Here is a 20,139-nt window from a genome sequence, read left to right on the forward strand (position 1 = left end):
AAATTAATTAAGTATTATGTGTGAAATTTGTAGAATGATTTTATCTTCTCAGAACATTTTGTGTGCATTTTACTTCTTCCTGTGCTCGTAATCGCTTGACCACGGTTTGACCTTTTTTCTTTATTTTCTCTATTGTATCCTTTAGCTACATATTTTTTAAATAATTAGTAATAATGTACCATAATAACAATGCATTACAATGTACAATCATACCTGCTTATGTAAAACTATGGAAAGAAAGAGAAAAGAGAGTAAATGAGTCTTTACAAAAATCATGTAGCAAGTAGTTAGTTGAATGCATTTTGTTATAAAAACTTAAAATGTGTTAGATTTGTGGCTGCACAACTGAGTTGGAGGACAGAAGTTTAGATTTTGTCAATAACACTTGAAAGAGTATGTGCTTTTTAAATGTTTTGGTCATTTTTTTTAATGTTAGAACTGAATTTACTGACTACTTTGTTTTGGAAGGAGGCTCTTTGAGTTTTGCCTTCCAGTAGTTTTACAGAAGTTAGTATGAGAAATGATTAAAGATTTGGTAGTTTCAGGAAAAGGTCATATGTGAATGGACTGAGAACTGAGAGTGTTATTGCATCTGGGGCACTTGTTGTCCCTGAGAAATTTGAACGCTTAGGAAGTGAATTTATGATTTGTATGATTTATTGTTTGGCTGCAGATGACTTGTTGATCTCACCTTATTTAAACTAATTGGTTGCAGTATCATTCAGATAATGTTTATTCATAGATTAGTACTAGGCTAAGTGCCCTTGTGAGCCATTTTAAGCCTAGCCAATTATCCCATGTGAGAATCAAACCCTGCACCTTATGCCTGTAAGGTAAACACCTTAACCATTATGCCAACCTCCCACCCCATGTATTTTTTATAAAAAAGATGAAAGCACTTAATATTTGCTTTTAAAAGTCCATTTGTGACTCTTTTATTCTGGTAAATCTAAAAGTAACATTTATTGTTGTTTGTGGGGCATGTGTGTTTTGTAGGGAGTTGTAGGTAATAAGAATAAGACCATATTCCAGTCTAGGGATGAAAACATTTTGGCTCCTGCAGTGTAAACTTGGAGAATAAGGTGATTAATAATGGAATAGGAGGCCTTAATATGATGAGCAGCCTTCATGCATATCATTTATGAAGGGGATTTTGAAAGTTAATGATGGATCTAGAAGGAAGGCAAAATATATGAAATGGTTAGCTTGCTAGATAGTTTTTTTTTCTGCTCAGGAATAGTATATTAGGTTGGTAGCAGCATAGAGGTTTGAGTTTAGAAGCAAAGAGAAAGCCCTTCATAAGTTTCCTGCCAGCAGAAAGAGGGAGGCTCAGCCTTGAAAGGACATTGCTAGGAACAACAAAACATAAATGTCCAAACCTGGCATAAAAAACACACCAAAAATCAAATGAGATGGAGGGAGGGAACAGCTACTGCAGCAGTGATCATTCAAACATCTATTGTCATAGTAAATTCATCTTACACAATAGTACTATGTTCATCATATTGATCACTGCTGCAGTAGCTTTAGCTATATGAATAGATTACACTAGCTTACTACATTTGGGAGGTGGAATGAAAAAAGTTCAGGAATCCCAGAAGAATGCTCCTAGCAATGCTTGATCAGGACCTAGAGAAGGGATCATGCTTATAATGCTTTGTAAAAGTATGTACAGAGGACCATGTAGCAGCTTCTAGAATATTTCTAGAATCCAGCCCTTTCCAAAAAGCCATAGATGAAGCCAAGGCTCAGTTAGAGAGGGCCTTGATCCTATCCAAAATAGATTTGTTATGGTGAGTATAGCAAAAGGTAATAGCCTTTGACATCCATTTAGAAATAGTTTGTTTTGACACAGGATATCCCTCCTTCTTACCTTCACAAGAAATAAATTATTGATCTGCAGATCTAAATGATAGAGTTTTGTCAAGATAGTACCGGAGTTGTCTGTGGACATCCAAGGTATGGAGTATCCTTTCTCTCTCATTTTTAGATTCACTAAAGAAAATGAGGAGATGGATAGTTTGGTTTAAGAAAACATGGATAATAATTTAGATATACAAGCAGAATTAGTTCTCAGGGAAACCCTGTACCTATGGAAAACAAGGTAGGGTTGACTCACCATAAGAGATTGCAACTCAAATAACCTTCTTGCAGAGGTCAGAGCAACAACAAAACTGTATTCATTGTTAAGAACTTCAAGTCAGCCAGATAAGCTGCTTCAGATGGAACAAGTGTTAGCTTCTCTAACACAAAATTAAGATCCCAAGGAAGTGCCACCAATTTACTTGGCAGACTCTTATGCAAAACCCCTTTCAAGAAAATGTTGACATGAGACTGCCTTGAACGAGGAGGATCTATTGGCAGACATGCACAATGGTCAATAAATGAACCTTAGAGATGAATAAGAAAGGCCATAGGACAGTTATTATAATACCAGAGGACAACTAACTCTGAATGGGTGTTGGTTATGTTCTTGACTCCAACTAGAAAACCTTCTCCATTTGCTAATATATAATTTTCTAGTAACATGCTTTCTTTCCTCCATTAGTACCTGCTGCATGTCCTCAGTAAACAGATGTTTAAAAGGAATTAAGAACCTATCATCCAGGTAGTCAGTTGAAGTGGATTGATGTTGGACTGTATCAAGTACCCCTGTTCTTGTGTTAGTATATCCAGTCTGTGCGGAAGCTTGTTGTAATTGCTGCTAACCATTTCTGAAACAAGGGAGAACAGCAGTTGCCTAGGTCAGAAGGAAGTTACCACAATGATCTTGAAAGATTCCTTTTATCTTCAGAAATACCCTGGATATTAGTGGCAAAGCTGGAAAAGCATAAAAGAACATTCCTGTCCAAAGAAAAGAAAATAAAAGACCTCTGTCTTCCAGGTCTTCTTGCATAGAGTCCTGGAACCGAATACTGCCAGCTGATTGTACAAAGAGGAGGTAAAAGGTCTACTTGAGGTACTCCTCGCAAATATATCAAATGATTACAACCCGCCCTGATCTAGTTTCCATTTGTGAGGATCTGCCCTGGTCCTTTTCAGCTTGTCTGCCCATAGGTGCCAGAACCATAGGGTGAGGGGGATGGAGCACCCCTCCACTTTTACAGCTGCAAGACCTGTAACGACATGGAGGAAGCATTGAATTTAAACACAAAAGTGCTCCTGATCACATCATTGCTGCCAGACTACTAAGGATCCATTTACTTTATTTACTGAAGCTGCTCCAGTGTGTGCGTTAACACTCAACTAAGGCAACACCCATGGGTAAGCTTAAGGCTCCTTTTACTGAAGCTGGTGCTCCCTTTACTTCATTTATGTGCTGAAGCTGGTGCTCGGTTTCCATTGACTTCATTTATTTGCTGAAATTGTAAGCTAAACTATTTGCTGAAGCTGGTGCCATATTTGCTGAAGTTGGTGCTCCGGTTTACTTTATGTATTAGCTTGTGTGTGCTTCATTTACTTTATATATTTGCTGAAGCCCCATTTACTTTAGAAGCTGGTGCACCATATAAGTCCTGAAGCTTGTGCTCCGTTTACTTTATGGAAGTCCTGTATGTGCATTTACTTTATAGAAGCCCGCTGGTGCCTTATTTGCTGAAGCTGGTGCCCCATTTACAATGTAAGTCCTGAAGCTGGTGCTCTAGTTACACTTTATGGAAGTCTTTTGCACTGTTTACACTTATGGACGGTGAGTGTGCTCCATTTACTTTAGAAGCTGGTGCCCTGTTTACATTAGTCCTGAAGCTAGTGCTCCATTTAAGCAAGTCTTGTGCTCCGTTTTAGCTTTGTGTGTGTTTGTGGTTAACTACTTATGTAAGTCCTGAAGCTGGTGCTTTATTTAAACAAGTCTGGTGCTCTGTTTCTGGGACTGGACATTTTCTGTCATTTATTATTTATCTCCATAACTTTTAATTTAATTATGTGCCAGGCTTGAGTTCCCTTGCTGTCAAAGAGAGAGAGAGGCAGCACTATGATGTTTGTCTGTGTGTGGGGGGAGGGCAGAACTATGATGTTCTTGCTTTCAAAGAGAGAGAGGGGTGGGCAGAACTCTTTGTGTGTGTGTGTGTAAATTGCCCCATGTACTTATAACTGGTGGTTAGGGTTGCCTAGGCTCAAACCCTGAGCCTTTGGCACAACAGTCTGCGTTCTCTACACACACCACCACTTGTGATTTAGGCAGTTCAGTCCATAGCTAGGCAGTTGAGTTCATAGCTCTCAACTGTCTAGATTTTCACAGAATATTTGGCTCATATTTTGGTCTGTTCCTCTTAAAATTTGTGGTTTTGTGGCAAATCAGTGATAACAGAATTCACTAAATAATGATAGCCCTTTAAGTTTCAGTCTTTCTCTCTGTTTTGAAAACACATGGTAACTTAAAACACTATTTCAGCAACTTTCTAAGATTATACAAGCAATATTTAACATGTGCTCCTGGTTCTGGGCCTTTGCCCCTCCTTCAAATAAATGTTGGCTTTTTCCAGATTTCTCCTGCTATGAAATTGAGAGATTTAGTTGTGTTAAGTGGATTTTCCTCCCACATCCCAAAGACATGCTGCAGGTGGATTGAACACTCTAAATTGGCCCTAGGTGTGAGTGCATGTGTGTGTGTGCCTTCTGTGGAAGGTTGGGCGCCGGGCTGGCAACTCAACACTGTAAAAACTCCACTGCCAATCATGAGCGGACAGGTGATCCACTGTGGTGACCCCTAACCGGGAAAAGCTGAAAGAAGAAGAAGAAGTGTTAAGTGGATGGTACAGTGGTGCTGTTGTTGCCTTCCAGCAAGAGATTCTCTGGTTTGATGCTTGGGTGGGGTGTCTTCTGTGCAGAGTCTGTATGTCGTTCATGTGGGTTTTCTCTGGGTGTTCTGGTTTTCTCCCATGTTACAAAGATATGCATTTGGAGCATTTCTCCCTGGGCCTCTGCTGAAAATTGTCTTTGTTCCACTTCACACTTTCCTGGTAAACAAATGTTAAATCAAATTTTCAAGGAACTGAGTGCTTCAGAAGAAGAGAAGTTTAGTGCTGCTTATTCCAAGTCTTTTCGCATTGTTAGTAGCATACCAGGTAGTAGCCTTACTTTTGATGCAGAAGGCTATGAGTTCTACTCCCAGAGTATGTAGATGGATTTCTGATACTGTACTGTGTTGTACTTTAAAGGGAGTGGATGCTGCAGTCCTGTGAATGCTCTCCTTTGGAGGAGTTAACTAGTAACTATGAACCTGTCATCAGTTTGCCATCCATCCCCTACTGCAATATTACTAGCTTATAATTTTTTAATGTAACATAGGCAATTTATTCTTCAAGGGCAACAGCCACTTTATTTGTAGATGAAACAATGAAATATAAATCTGTTTCCTAGCAGCAACCTGTTCATTAGTTAGAAATCCCTTTAATGTAGAATTATTTAGATGACCTACTTCTGCAGAGATTTTGTATATTTACAGATATTGGTGGATTGTAATGACAGAAGTTTGAGTGGCGTTTTATGGTTAACATTTTCTGAAATGGGTAGTTTTGTCATTATTGGTTCATACATTTTGTTTCATTGCTTACTACAGCACTGTTCATAACTACAAATTTTAAACACATTCTAACTGGTGCTGTATTATACAAGGAATATAATTTAATACAATCGGGAAGGTGAATCAAAGAATGCATACATGTACGCATGGCCCTAAAAATCTGTTTGAAAACAGCCCAGAGTAAAGTGTGAAAGGCTCAAAATCATGGGCAAATTTTAAGCTTTACTCTTGTTACCAAAGCAATGGATGAAGGTAAAACAGTTCACACCACATTACCTTGACCTGGCCAATCCTTTTGACACAATCCCCTACTTACGTGTAGTAAAAAAGATGAATAATGTGGGAGAAAACAATTGCATCACTAGCTGGATTGCCAACTTGCTCACAGGATGTAGAAGATCAAAATAGGGGACGAGACCAGTCACCAATGGAGTCCCCCAGGGTTTGCTGCTGAGACTTTTTCTGTTCGGCATATACATCTCAAAAGTAAAAGGAAATACCAAAGGGCTTTGGCTGGCTAAATCTGAGATGACTGCAAGCTAGGAGCAGTTATTGAATTCCCAAATGACTTAACCATCATACAGGAAGGTTTGTCCCAAATAATAACTGGTGTCAAAATCATGATAATGCCCTCTGAGAACTGACCCAATTGTTTGGCATTTGGGAACTTGTGTGTACAGTCACATAACTTTTGACCAACATGTGCCCAGAGTTATAAGAAAGCATTTTATATTGCACAGCTTATAAAAAAAAATGTGACTAGATCTAGAGATGATGTTCTCCCCCTTTACAAAGTTCTCATTAGATCAATCATTTTGTATAATGCCCACTTTGGCATGTATCTGTCCAGCCCTATGAAACAATTGGAATACCTTCAGAGATACCATACTAAAAGGATACAAGTCCTTAACAGTAAGTCTTGCATGGACCACCTCAAAGATTTATTGCTGTACTCAGTATCCTCCAGAGTGCTTAGAGGTGACATGTTTGGAATACAAAGTATCCTCTGACCTAATACAGATGGACCTACTGAGCATCAGGAAGTCAAATGGCATCAGAAATACTCTGTCCAGTTATCTAAAGTGAATGTTGTGGAGAGATGGATATATATATCACAGAGGCTACCACTGTTTCAGAACAGACTATCCATAAAAATAAAACAAAGCTCATCCATCCATATTCAAATGCAACTTGGATCTAAGGATGGGTAACAGAAAATGTACTCCAGGAGTGCCCCTCATGCCACTAATGGATACAGGCAGTTCTTAAAGGCTGTATCCCTTACATGGGTCCCCTCAAATTAAGTATGGTATGATCACAGTTATTCTCACTAGGGCTAATATACAAGTATCAGCCATGGGATAGGTAAGAGCAATCAGAAAATGTTAATTCAAGCACCAAAAGGGAATTGGCTAAGCTTAAAATGTCCTCCAAGTGAACCAATATTGTGGTAGTAAATAGTTATAAAAAATTGCCCTTTTTAGATCACAAAGTGCCCCTCTCACCCTCTGCCCCCCCAGTCTTCAACAGCTTACGGCACCTATGTGTCTGCTATAATTTTGCTCTGATTGAATGTCCCACTTGGCGGGGACAACAAATATCCCTAAGATCCCTAAATGCAGGTCACCCCTTCTTTCATCCTACTTCAAAGCAGTCAGTCACCACAGATGCTCTAGACTTTGTAGGTGGAATAAAAGTGCAAGGTATCTGGGACAACAACGACAGATGCAAACGCATAAATATAAAAGAAATGCTTGCTTTTGTCAAGGCACTCAACTCTCGGAATCAACTTTGGTCCCTTAAACCTCTTAAAGTTTTTGCAGACAATGCCATAGTCATGGGGTATATCAACAAACAAGGTGGAAACAGGTCTTACCACCTATGCAGACCAGCCATGTTAGGTTGGGATACAGCTTTTCAGCACAGTCTCATTCTACAGGCATTCCTTTCCTTGAACTGGAATGTTTCTGTATGCTTTTCCACTCTTTCCTCTGACATCCCAAGTACTTCTGAAGAGTCAGAAGGATCAATTTATGTATTTATTTATTTATTTGTATTTGTTGACCAAGAAATGTCTGACTGGGTAGACTCCATTTTCAGTGGAGGTCAGGGGAGAAAAGCCCTATATTTAAGTTACAAGATGCACATTTATAATTGCAGTGTAAAAACATCTATATGTGAGCTTATTTACATGATTTTAAATACTTCTTCCATGAACATAACATTTTAACAACAACAATAAAAAAGAAAATTTAACATAAACTGGGTAATCATTAAATAGGTTTGTAAAGGTTCTAGGGCCACTACCCTAGTAACCTCCTATGAACCTATGAATTGCATAATTGAAAAATAAAATACAATAGCAAGTAATGCATTTATAGCATGATGGCTGCAGGACAAAGATCAAAATGGGGTGTTTTTGAGGTTAGTAATAATTTACAGACAGACAAGTAGTAATATAACATTTTGGTGACTCTCTTTAAAGCCAGGAAACAGTGCCTGAGTTGTTACTATTTTCCTTGTTGTGCAACATCAACTGGATTTTTTGCACCAGTCTGTCACAGAAGGCTCCAGAGCATTACCACATGGCAAATCATCTTCAGATGGCTCCTGCTCCAATTGCTGCTCCTTTATCTGGGGATCCATTAACTTAACATGTTGTGACATTGTCTGTGTTGGATTCTCCACACTAAATCATTCATCTCATGGATAATCCATGACTTCAGTTTCTATGTGTTTAACTTCTACCTAACGTATCCTCTTTTCTACCTTTACCCTTTGTTTTCTTATTTTTGTCTTGTGACATATTCCATATCTGAGTGCTTTGCCTGCATTTCTCTTCAAATAGTATCTCTGAAGCTGCTTTTTTATTGATTAGTTGGCTTTCTACTTTGAATAAATATTACATTGTAATATATGTGGTTTCCTTTCCCATGGCCATGTTTCTTTTTATACCCTTCAAAAGTCTCTGGATTTTGTTCTATATATTTTTGCACTTCCTTTTTTTGCTTCTTTTTCTAGGCAGCCTAAAGTTTCATCTTTGTAATTTGTTTCGGGGATCTGTTGTATTAATGAGTGCAAATTTTATTTGAAGCTTTTGACAGTTTTTCATATGCTAATTTCTCTCTTATTCTTTCTGAATATCCTCTGTCTGGAAATTCTGGACTTCTTGCATTATAGTAGCAATACATAATTTATTCCTTATACTCAACAGACCACGTTATCAACTTTATAGCATTTTTTTGTCTTGTTAGATTGTTGTGGACTTTTTCCTTCTACCACAATGAGGCCATCTTTACCCTGAGCCTGAACTAACCCTGTTGTAGGAATACTACAATCTCCTGAGGATTCTACACTGCCTTGTTTTTTCCAGTCCTGGCACCAGTGTGTATACCAAGATTGGGCACTTTTATCTTGGGACATGTGCATAGTGTATATTAAATTCAGTCTATAAAGATTTTGACATGGTGAGATTTTGTGAAAACAGGGTCCATCACTTGAAGGTTCTCACCAAGATATGAGGATGAATTCAGTTCCAGCAATCCTACTCTCTCTTTTTTCTGATTTCATCTTTCCATTTGGAGAATAAACGTTTCTAAATCCCAGCCTTGGTTTTTATCCCAGTTGTATCTTGATGAATCATAGTGGAAGTTTTAGCTTTGAATCCCCCAGTTTCTGCTTTGTAACACTAAGAATATTATATGGCAGGTGGAGCTCTCCTTTGTCAGTTTCATAGATTCATACTAGGCTAATTGCCCTTGTGGGCCATTTTAAGCCTAGCCAATTACCCCATGTAAGAATCAAACCATGCACCTTGTGTTTGCAAGGTAAACACCTTAACCATTATGCCCCACCTAAATGAACAGCCCCTGCAGGTCTTGAACCCAGAACTCTATACAATACAGTCACAGCAGTTAACCACTAAGCCATCAGAGCTGTGTTTTGAAAAGATTCAGTGGTATCTTATGGGTGTTAAAGCTTGGTGTATTAGCTCCTAAAATAAAGTATGCAGCACATTAATAAACATAATTAATAACAGTTTACAAGCTCTGTATAGCAAGTATGAAATAACTTGTCTTAATTGAAGCCACTTTAATTTTATGTCAGATATAAAAGTCATGGGTCATCATGACTTTGTTGAAATACAATGAATCATACAAATATGAGCACTGTTTGTGAAATGAACAACTGATTGCCATGTTTTCTGAGTATCAATAATTTTGCAGATGGCAATTTTAAGTAACAGGGTGAATGGTGGCATAATCCCATGACTAAAATATTAAGTTCAGACAAATGTCCTTGTGTGATCTTTTGATCACTGTTTTCTGCATTCAAGCCAGAATGCCTTACATTTCTTAGAAAATCCAAATTATATTAACTTGTCACATTTCAGTTTTCAGATTACTTACCAGTAAAGCATATAACTGATGTAACAAAAGGTTCTCTTAGTTGCATACCAGATTTCTATGATATGATTATAAATAAGTCGGTTAATTAATTGAATGATTAATTATAGTGGCACCTCATAACATGCCTTATACTGTTAAGCAACTGATTTTTTTTTTCAAAAGCTTAACTAACCATTTAAAAGATTTGGTAACACATACAGAAAACAAACCAGTCAGCACTGAATAGACTATAAAAGGATAAATAAAAGGTCTAATGAATTCTTAACTGAAGCACAGCATTACAAGACCATTAAAGTTACAGTATCTATGCCTCCTAAAATCTGTGCCAAACTGTTGTCTGTTAGCAAATTGGGAGTGAACAAAAGATCAGTGTGTCTGAGCAACACTGGCAAAATCAGCAGATAATGACAAAAGGTCAGTAATTTGGTAGGTCCAAATACTGCATGTCTTTAAGAGGTGACAGTGATTATAATGAAGTATGGTAGGTTTTGACAATGATGAATGTCGTGTCCTACAATGTGTACTTTTTCAACAATGTCACATCTATGCAAAGGATTGCAAGAAATAATAATAACGTGTGTGTGTGTGTGTGTGTGTGTGTGTGTGTGTGTGTGTGTGTGTGTGTGTATCTGTCTGTTTATAAATATATACATATTCATATACTTGTGCGTGTTTCTTCATATTTATGCTGATGTGAAATGTGCTGTTTTCTAATGAAATAACAGATGCAGAAACCCTACCATTCATAATGTCTTATCCACAATCCAGGTGAAAATACTAAATAATTAGGATAAGGATTTTATGACAAAAGTGTGGTGAAAACATTTTTTTACCATCTCTACATTTGTCTGACATGGTATTCTGGTATACTATCCTACTGACGCAACTTGTTAATGACACCAATAAAATTAGTAATCTGTTACACTAAACAGATCATTAGTGTCTGGATCTCTGTGGATACGACAGCATACCTGTGTCTGGAAATTGGAAGTTGTAACTAACAGAAAAGCAGATTTTGCTTCCATGTGTACTTCTAGTGACAACATTCACAAAGGACACCATAGTGCACGATGAAGCGATACTGCACTTAAAATGCTGTGCTGCTCCCACTCAAGTGTAATCTGCATTCATTGACCAAGTAAAAAATTAAACTAAAGCTGTCACCTCAAGCCCTCTGAATCATATAAATGTGTCCTAAACCATTTTCTTTTCACAGAATAAGTATTACTGACAAGCATGACATCCAGTTTATCATACATACCCTTCATACTATTAGCAATTGCCCTCACTGATTTTTAACATATATATTTCTGTGTTGTTCTCTAACAGCAGAACCTAATACTATTTGTAATCATCTTCACTGAAGGTAAACTTTGAATCTGGAAGACAAGACATATGTCTTAGATGACAAACAAACAGTAGCAGCATTGCTGCCCTACTTGGGTGATGGCTTTTACTCAGACAATAAGCACAGAGGGAGCTCTGCGCTGTTGCATCCTGCATCCAGACTACATGGCGTGGTTCCTTTCACTTTCATTTGCCTTCTGCATGATTCTGGGCAAGTCATTTAAGCAGTAGAGTTCAGTGGGCTTACCTGCTCAACAGATATTTAAAATTAACACTATTCCCCCTTCATTGCCAAAGATTACATTTTCTTAAGATTTAAAATAATTATTTTTTTCTGAAATAATATAAGATTAAAATTAGCATTAGAATCAATGCCTGTTCCATGTTAAATACAATAGGCATAATGATTGTGTTACTTTAAGTAGTTCACTTGCTTTAAAACATGCAGCACTACGTGAAGTTGTACACAGTTAAATGCCAATGCATTTATGTCAGCATTTATTGAAAAGAAAAAAAAGTACATTGACAACCCGGTGCACTGAAATCAACAACACTAACAAAAACAGTGTTATTTGGGGGAGGGGCAGTACTAACAAGTACCTCTGCATCCCACATCCCTTGCAGTTCTAACTATACTATTCCCATTTCAACAAAAGGCAACTCAACAAATAGCATGTCTCTCCAGCTTATGTACCATTAACGTCTTTTGGTCAGTTTTATAGTAAAAATAGTAAATAATTCAAATATAAGAAATACTTTATATGCTCATTGAAAAGGGAATGAATATGATAAATGTTCCCAATTTCAGCAGATACAACAAGAAAATATTTCAGAAATATAGTATATAAATCAATATGAGTTCATGTTTTGGAGCTAGCAGTTAGGATAAAAGTGATATAGCCAGTGCATGAGGGCTGCACTTATTAATCATGTGTGTGTGTGTGTGTGTGTGTGTGTGTGTGTGTGTGTGTGCGTGTGTGTGTGTGTGTGTGTGTGTGTGTGTGGGCTTGAGAGCCTTTTAAGTACATGTAGACTGGAGAGCCTAACTAAATAACATTAGTCTGTCTGCCCCAAGGCAAGAGTGCTACAAGCTGGCAGTGTGCCTCCCCCCACTGTAAAATGCAAGCCGGTGGCACCTGCAGATGGAGGATACAATTTAATCACACAAGTTGGTGATCAGCTGGTTAACAAAGTAAAGCCAATTATTCAGCTAATTACAGAGTACAGGACAGCAAAAGACACCAAATGACATAGAACAGAAAATATTACTGGAATGTTTTAAAAAAAGAAATACCCGAATATGCTGTCTTTCTTTATTTATTTTATACTCCTCTTCTTTCTATCTCTAAGATGTCATATAGTATCTGTTATTTTTCTATAAATTGAGGAAAATAAACAAATTCTAGAGTGCAATCATTAAGCAGATATGGTTTTATGTAATAAGTTTTGGCACTTATGAAGCCATGACAATAGCATTTTTGACAATAGGTTCTCGTTCATTCGTAATACAGTGTGTAGGTAAAATCTACTGACAGATTCAATGTTTTTAAAACTTGATAGAGACAAGAAATGGGTGATTGTAATGAGTTACATAAAAAAGTTTGACCAGATTAAACAGCAATACAGTGAATATAAATGCATGAAAATGTTAAGTATAACTGTCTGGCAAACAGTCTTTCTGTAAAACAGGAAAAGACATTTACAGAGCTTCCACAATGATTCACTGAACACAGCTGGTCAGTCAATCAGCTTGATGATAACTTAACCATAATTGCTTTTGCTGTGTGGAAGACCCTCCACCCCTCCTCCCACCCAGATCTTAAATAACTTACAAATACCAACTTTAGAGTTATACAAATATATATAAAATTAATGCAAACATAAAGAATGAATATGCAAGAGGAAGTATCACATGCAGAATAAACAGATGTTTTGCACATTGTCATAATAATTTTGTGTATGTAATTTTGGGGATTTTCTCTCTGGGCCTCCACTGAAAAGGAGGTTTACTACCCAATCAAACTTCATTAGTAAACAATGGAAAATAAATAATTAAATAAATACATATGAAGAAGGGAAAACTATCCTAAACAAAAGAAATCACTGCTGACATTAACTTAGAAACCACGATGGAAGTATTTTTTTTTGTAAAGGCATCTGCTGGGAACATCTACTTCTCTGAGTTATGCTTGGCAAGCAGATGTGCTGTAGACCAGCCAGTTACATGTTGCTTTAGGTACAGGAAAACGGTTCCTATTACGTGATCGCAGACACATTTTATCAAATACGTCTTGATCGAATGTAAAAGAACGAAAAGGCAAAATAGTGAAGCGGCTTTTAAGTGAATTCTTTCCCTGGGAAAGAATTAGCTTGGCTGCTTCCGTTACTTTGCCATTTTTGGCACTGTAGTGCAATCTCAGAGTTGGTATATTTAAGTTGGAGGTGTGTGGGCGGCACTACCATCCACGTTATATAATGTTTTAAAGTTTTTTTTGGGGGGGGGGGCAGAGATTTAAAATCGCTGTTCTGAGGTTTTGACATTGTAAGCTTTTGCTTACATGGGGTCGAGTAATTATTGTTCACTTTTGTAAGCATGTGATAATATAATATAGACCCCAGGAAAAGTATACACGTTGTTGAATTAATCACAATGTTGTAATAAATGTTGATGATACAAGGTAAGCATTTGCAGTGCAGTGCTGTTTCCTGAGTTTTGCAATGGAATAGAAAGCACAGAGAGTTAAAAAAAAATGAAGGAAACAAGCTACCAGTGGTGACAACCCTATCTAATTCAGAGTTAGGCTTTCAGCAGTGATATTATGCCACCTTTAGAATCGCTGTAGTGGACCATCTCCCCTGTTGAGCCATATGGTAATGAGGTTTTCTGGGGGAGCAGCTTATGCTAATTAGCCATGTGATCTTCCCTAAAAATGGCTGCAATAAGGCATTTACACAGCCCAGCAATACAGTTTTTCAAAGTTTGCATTCACCCATTGCTGTCAGTAGGTGAGATTATGTTAAAGGTAAGTTTTGGGGAGTTTAACAGACTGTAATAGTGTGTGTGTGTGTGTGTGTGTGTGTGTGTGTGTGTGTGTGTGTGTGTGTGTGTGTGTATGTCTGCGTGCTTGCGTTAGTGTGTGCGTATGTGCATGTGTGTGTCTGTGTGTGTGTGTATGTGTGTGTGTGTGTGTGTGTGTGTGTGTGTGTGTGTGTGTGTGTGTGTGTGTGTGTGTATGTGTGTGTGTGTCTCTCTGGATAATCACAGTAGGAGCATTAATTAGGAGATATGTATGGTAAACATGCCCGTGTGCATGCTTGTGCATGTATGTGTCTCTCTGACTGTGAATGGATGAGGGATGAGGGCTGTATACCTCATAGGATCCTAGGATCTTAGGTGATTACTATGCTATTGACTTGGAGGTCATTTCAATCCTAACTGTTTCATCCCAATGTAATGCCATGGAAATGTTAGTTAATACCCAAGACTGCATTTAGTAATGACTGCCTATGTCCAGGAGGGTTGTGGGCTGTATTCCCGGTAAGAATTTATGGTGCCCCAGCCACTCATCCAGGTTCCTTTTGAACAGTGTCATAGAGGTTCTCTGTTTCACATGAATAGGTAGCCTATTCCAAAGATGTGGTAGCCCTGAGGAGGACTTGCAGTGTACTTTATTTTCTCAACTATAAGAAAAATGAAACTCTTTATGTGTGGAATTACTGACTGATTGTACTAGTTCATGAGTTATGAGTATAGGTGTTGCTATCCACAACCAGCTCTGCTCATAGCTCAGTATTGCCCTTAAGATTTCATAGTTGCAACATACCTTGCGGCATCACCTCCAAATGCAACATTGTGTGTGAATCACATGCAGCACAGTGGAACTGTTAATATAGTTGTACAACTCAACCTATTTCATGTCATTACATTCGAACATCATATGCCTATATGTTTATCAGTGGAAATGTGTGGCTGATAGCCCTGATACCATATCTCAACACATTACAACTGTTGTGGATGCAATTCATGCAGAACAGTTAATGGCACAAATGCTGACATCTCAAACTGCTTTTGGGGAACACCTGAATAATCCTTGCAAACAGCAGCACAATTGTACATACAATGAATTCCCCAAGGTTGAAAGTGAATCTGAACATGCCATATGATTCTGTATATAACAGCATTACAACATGTGCATGAACCCAGGAGTATGTGCCTGTGTAATCAGTATGACATAATACTGCTGTATGTCAGATAACATTTCCAGATGCTAGGTATACATGTGCACACTTGTGCCGTACTGCAACTTCCACTGTGATGGTTGAATGAGGACTGTATATAATGTTGCTATAGTCCACTACAAGAACACCTGCCTTAGTAAGGCAACAATATACATAGTATCATCCCAAGTCCCCATTCCCTAGGAGGCATATTACTACATCAGCTATGGAAGGAACATGCAACCAAATGGCAGCAGTGGGCATCAATACAGTAGCTCAAATTATACAATAGCTCAAATCATATACTAGAATGCACTATTGTAGGGCTACAGCGCATTCACACTTCAACATAGTACATTTGGATGACAACAACAGAGGGTCATAAGACATTACTATGCTTATGGTCAAGAGCACATAAAACCCTAGCCATCATTATACAATTTAAAACAAAATTATTATATTAATGTGAGGGAAGATAGAAGTTGCATGTGTGTATATGTTTGATTTTATTACAGGCTACCTCTGTCCATATGTGACGTGTGTACTACCCCATGAAAGAATTAGCCATTACACATCCAGTGGTCTGCAGATGGCTTGCACAGGATAATGCCAAGGCTCTTCTTCACAATGTGTGTATGCATCATTGAAATTATGACATCCTCAGTGCTTCACAGAAAGCATGTTATGTGGACAGGGGGAACAGGGGAGATCGGATTCATGGGCCTATGTAAAATGTTCTCCTGAGTGGGAGTCAAATGAAAAAAAATTGAAAACATCATACAATAACTGTAATATACCACCAACCACACACATACACCAGTTCATTGAGATCAGATTTGAACAGTACACATGTGTAGGTGCACAAGCTGAATTCCCTACAATGTAAGACTAGCACCACTACAGATGTCTGACTTTAATACTCTCAGAGTGCACTTAAAAGGAGATGACATCATCAGTGTATGCTGAGAAACGATATCGGGACGATCATATGACAGAGATGTGGAGTCACATCCCGGTGTAAAATTGTCTTCAGAATAACAGTTGGATGAACACACACACCACTTGACTCCTATTAAGTTAGAATCCATACCTGCCTAGTCACATGAGCTAGAGGACACAGTACGTAATGCTAAATGCTAACACCAACACAGACATCTGAGTTTAATGTTATCAAAGTGCACTTTATAGGGGATGACATCATCAGCATATCATGAGAAGAAGATGTTTGGAGGTCTGTATGACATAGATGTGGACTCACCCTGGTGCAAAATCATCTCCCAGACTGATAATTGAATGAATACAGATTGGCTACTGTGAGATTAGAACTCCTACCTATTTAGTTTATAAGCTGTAGAACACAGTGGGCCGGATTCACGATGGCTTGCACGGAGTCTAAGAGTAGTGTAAGACTCCATGCAGCCATCATGCCCAACGAGCGATCCACGAACAGCCTGCAGGGGCGTGTAAGAGAGCTCCTAAAACGGCTCTTACACGGACAGGGCTTGGATATGCAAATTATCTCACTTACAGCCAAAAGGCATGCAAATGAGGTAATTTTATGATCCAGGAAGTACAAACCTGTCCGTGTAAGAGTCGTGTTATCTGCAAAAATGTACTCAGTTGACAACTGAGTACCATTCTGCAAATAGCACAATGGAGCCTTGTCAGCTCCAAATAAAGGTTGCATATGTTCCAGGAAGCATGCCAATGGCCGATGTTTAAATGTAGTGCAGCGCCGCGCAAACGGGCTGCGCTAAAAAAATAAATCAACAGAAAAATATTTAAAACCCATAAACGTGGGTTTTATGCAAACCATCAATATACAATGTAAGGGAATAGCTGTCTGAAAACAACATGGCCACCGAGTAGGGTTGCTAAGGGAGAAGCTCAGTGTAAAACATGTAACTAAGCATTAGTAGGCAATCCTATGTAAATGAGTGTTAGGATAGTGAATTACACTTTTACATAGCATATGAGCACATTCCCTGGAGTGTAGGAGTAGGATAAGGGGGAGTAACAGAGTAGGAGATAGGTGACATCACAGGGGGGTATGTATGAAAGAAATGAAGCTCATTGGAGCAGAGTGGGATGTGAAAGCTGTCAGTTAGACATCATGGAAAGAGGTGTGTCAACAGGTAGACATGGGAAAAGCCAAGAAATGGAAGGTGTACACTGTGGATAACACCAAAGTTTCTTGCTGAGCGTGCATGCGCGCGTGTGCGCGCTGGGAAGCCCGAGTAAGATGGAGTGCGCACGTGTAAGCATGAGTGCGCGTGTTTAAGCCGGAGTAAGCATGTATAAGGCTGTTTAAAGAGTTATAAGCGTGTTTGCGCTGGGATGCGCGCATTTTAACCCGAATAAGCAGGTTGTTGTCTATCTAAGCATGGGTGCGCGCGTGTTAGCTGCTGTGCGCGTGTTTTCCCTTGTATGCGCGTCGCTCCCCCCTGAGGAAACAGAGAGGAAAAAGGAAGCACAACAAATTGTAGGAAGCTACCAGGTACTAGCATAGCTATCAGGTGAAAACAATCAGAATCAGGCAATTACACAGGCAGAACAGTAGCCCAGCACTGAAAACTCTGCAAACAACAGTGCAGTATGTTTCTCTCAACAGACACTGCAACACTGGAGTAAGCTACTAGAAGTGAAAACTGAAAAAGCTTCACTCAGACAAAAAATGCTAGGGGCTGCCATAGCTGTTATAAGGCGACATATGCAACATGCTGATGGTGGTGACAATGCAAATGCTGCCGGACAACCCACAGTGAGGAGACAGAGAAGAGTGTACAGGCCCAGGGTCACCTACCAGGGATTTCATGAGCTGGAGATAGTGGAGCACTATAGAGTGGACAGAGACCTCTTGCAGCAAATTGTGGAGCTGTGCAGGCCACGACCTCACACACAGAACCAACAGAGGGGAACCCATCCCAGTGGAAACCAAGGTATGTGTTGGCCTAAGAATACTAGCAACAGGTACCTTCCAGAGACCAACTGGTGATATGATGGGGATATCACAGGCATCAGCATCCAGGGTACTGCACCAGTTCCTGGATGCCATGTCAGCACATGTCAGTGGTCATGTATATTTCCCCAATTCCCGTGAGGTATTGGCCAGCAATATGCGTCTCTTCCAGCAAATAGTGGAATACCCTGAGGTAGTGGGTGCAATAGACTGCACGCATATACGCATCAAAGCACCAGCCGGTGAGCGGGGTAGGGCCTACATTAACTGCAAGGGCTTCCCCTCCATCAAGTGTGTGATGCCCAGGGCATAATAATGAATGTGTGTGCTGGCTGCCCTAGAAGCTACCATGATTCCCATATCTGGCATCTGATGCAGCTGTACCAGACATTTGCCAATGGGGACATCCCACATGGTCACCTACTGGGGGATGCTGGCTATGCACTGGAGCCGTGGCTGATGACACCCATCAGAAATGCACACACACCTGAACAGGAACGCCATAATGAGGCACACTCACAAACACGTAATGTAATAGAGCGTGTGTTTGGGCTGCTGAAGTCATGGTTCCGGTGCTTGGACACATCTGGTGGAGCCTTGCAGTACTCACCTACTACATGTACCCAAATTGTCATGGTATGTGCTATGCTACATAATATGATTCTGCAAAAACAGCTACAGCAGGACCAGCATAGGCCTGGCCCAAACAGCCCACCACCATTGCCAAGGCCATCACAGGCAGAGTGTGACTCGGAGGAGGAACAACCTGAGCCTGCCCCAGTAGGCAGAAGGAGGCGTGCCCAGTATGCCTTGGCCTTGGCAAAGTGGCAACGCATAGCACATACACTGGCTCAGTAGGAACCCTGGAAATGACACCTCTCTCTGACCACACATATAGTAAAAGGGATGCCTAAGTTGACACAACCTGCTTTCAAACATGTACAGGGAGTGTAGTATGTGCATCCAATATAGGCAGCCCTGCAGCACCACCTGAGGCATGATTGCCATGTGTTAAGCAATGTAACAACATGTAGTATATGCAAACTTGATGACCCTGAGTAACATCCTACCCTCACCAAGCATGATGCCACAATATGAAGACAAGATGATCAATTACAACAATTGTCTTAAGAATTGTTGTTAGTCAAAGGGGATCCAATGCCTGTCAGCCTGGGATGACATGCTGAGCAAGACATGATGCTCCACTAGGGATGGCTTGCACCTATCACCCCTGGCCTTTTGGATACTGGCAAAGGCTGTTGTCACCCCCATAGTGCCTTGAATAGGTAGGGCTCAAAACACAAACCCACCTCCATAGGTATCACAAGGGATACGAAAGTAGAAGTAATGCTACCCAATGCCAGAAGTCTGAACTGCAAGATGCATGCAGTCCAAACTCTCCTCAGCATGGAGAATTTTGATATCTGTGCAGTAACAGAAACCTGGTTCAAGGCTCACAAGAGCACCCTAGCACTACCAGGTTACACCTCATACCATGCTTTACAGCCCCAAAACATGGAACAAACTACAAAAGAAGGGTGAGCATCAATAATTGTCAAAGATACCCACACCCCCAGGTTGGTGCCACAGCATGAAGCAGCACAGACTATCCACGTGCAAGTAACAGTGGCTAAACCTGCCTCCCAGTTCGTAGCCTGCTACACACCACCCTCCTAAATCCAGGA

Source organism: Protopterus annectens, chromosome 2.part2 (assembly GCF_019279795.1).
Source record: "Protopterus annectens isolate FY-2018-M chromosome 2.part2, PAN1.0, whole genome shotgun sequence".
Lineage (NCBI taxonomy): Eukaryota > Metazoa > Chordata > Ceratodontiformes > Protopteridae > Protopterus > Protopterus annectens.